We start from the raw sequence: 2089 nt of genomic DNA, 5'->3' as shown, positions 1-2089 counted from the left end.
TACACCTGAAGATGGCTGGTTGGGTCGAAACATGTAGTGTCAATAAAGAAATCCAAGTGAATAGTAACCGATGTTGCACATCGATGGCATCAAAGCAAGACACAAAGTCGAATGATATGCATATGTGTTACCCTCCTGTATGAAAACATAGTAAAGCAAGAGAGGCAGTTTGTTGGACACATAAATATCAATCTGACATGGTCACACACATCAAACTGACATTTCTTCCTGTAATACTGTAATAGTATCTTCCTGTCATATTTTGGTCTTGACATGCAGAGATTTTGACTTCGGTCCTGACTTGCACAGATTTTCACTTTAGTCTTGACATGCACAGATTTTCATTCCAGTCCTGACATGCACTGATTTTCACTTCAGACTCGACATGCAGAGATTCTGGTGGCATAGCTGCAAGAGAAAAGGCTATCTGAAAGAGCCATTCATGGATGATAGGACAGCATAATGGATGTCAGAGAAATGCTGGAACTTGCTCATTATGACTGTACAGCAACAACTCCTTCCTCTTATGGCAGACGACTCACTTGAGGTCTCATGCTGGTGAGTTGCAGGCCTGAAACAATTACATGAACAGCATTAAAAACCAGATTCTGACTTGCATGCAAATCTGTATGTACAATTTCAAACTTGATCCACTTTCAATTTCAACAAAATGTAAAACTTCTATGTGGCTTGCAATGACACAAAAAATTTATGGTTGCATAACATTCCTGCATGCTTATACTTGGAACCTCCACTCCCCCCAAACACACACACACACAAACATGTTTGCTGATACTCTCAGGTCCAGTTTTCGCCTCAAGACTGAAAAATACAGTGCAATGGTAAATGTGTGAGATACTTTTGACAAGCTTGTCAATACAGATCAAGTATTTGCTTGTATACATGCTGGACTAAAGAAAAGGTACTAATAAGACCCATACACTAAGTAAATTTTGTTCAAAGATATCTCCATATTAGAAAACTGTAAAAATATATAAAGGTAAGCCTTCAGCTCCTTAGAAATGAAAAGAGGAAACAATTGCATTGAGATGAATATTTCCATCGTATATTTCTTTCATATTTAATATTGGTACGTAATTAATTTTCTCACTGCAAAATTTTGTATCTGGTGGTGAATGACGCGGCGGCCACGACAAAGCAGTATTCAACCTTGCTTCAGAAATGACGCGAGGAACCTGGAAAATGTCTACCGTGTACCAGGACAATAGGATATAGTAGGAGGTATTTGAGAATTCAAATTGATTTTGGTGCAGAAATTTTTCATACTTGCGGCGAGGAACCGGAACAAAAACGAAGTCATAATAGCGATTATATTCTCACTTGTTCATTGAATGTCGTGAACAAAAAAGGATACCTTATCAAGAATGAATGCATATGAAGCCTAAATAAGAATTACAAACACACTAACTCCCATATACACAGTAATTAAAAAACGATCCATTTTATATTACTTAAGTCATCCGGGTTAATGGGATCGAAGTTTAAAGTAATCTCTGTGTTTTAGGTAAATATTAGATTTAAAAGCATTCCCCCATAACAATCGTGATATTTATTACACTAGCTGTAGGAGCTTAATTCTCTATTTGTTAAGTTCCTCTTTTGTTTCTTCTAGTTCCTGTTATTTCAGAATTACCTACCAGAGTGCACTCCTATCGATGTGTAGGGGGTGAATTGGATGTTACGCTCACTGCCACAAGATGGCACTACATAACAATTCCGGTGGGTGGGGTGATGCATAGTGTTTTAACTGAGAGAGGATTGTGAATTTCATAGCTAGTGTAGGTGACCGGAAGATATTGGCTGATGCAATATTTGGAGGGTAAATGTAACGAATATACTGAAAGACTTATACAGTCAGAAGATGCAGAATACGTAATGAAATCATTGCTTGAAGCACAAGTATTGCATCGTTTGAAAAATTCCTCTTCCTGTAACAAGCTGATTTTTTAAATTACGTTCACGATAAGTTCTAGTTTCCTTTTTTATTAATAAAATAAAAGCGGAAACAATTGCGTTGACATGAATATTTCTATCGCATATTTCTTTCATGTTTACTATTGGTGCGTAA

The 2089-nt window shown here is 37.0% G+C and overlaps 1 long non-coding RNA gene across 1 annotated transcript; it reads right to left on the bottom strand.

Annotated features, from left to right (window-relative positions):
- Positions 1-478: 478 nt before the first annotated feature.
- On the bottom strand, positions 479-1243 carry LOC111865286. The gene is made up of 2 exons (XR_002842961.2): positions 1112-1243; positions 479-571 (listed from the first exon to the last, which is right to left on the bottom strand). It is a non-coding gene; the product is annotated as an uncharacterized LOC111865286 (long non-coding RNA).
- Between the last annotated feature and the right edge of the window lie 846 nt (positions 1244-2089).

This window comes from Cryptotermes secundus, unplaced genomic scaffold (genome assembly GCF_002891405.2).
Source record: "Cryptotermes secundus unplaced genomic scaffold, Csec_1.0 scaffold2287, whole genome shotgun sequence".
Lineage (NCBI taxonomy): Eukaryota > Metazoa > Arthropoda > Insecta > Blattodea > Kalotermitidae > Cryptotermes > Cryptotermes secundus.
This window is presented reverse-complemented; position numbering and strand designations above follow the sequence as displayed.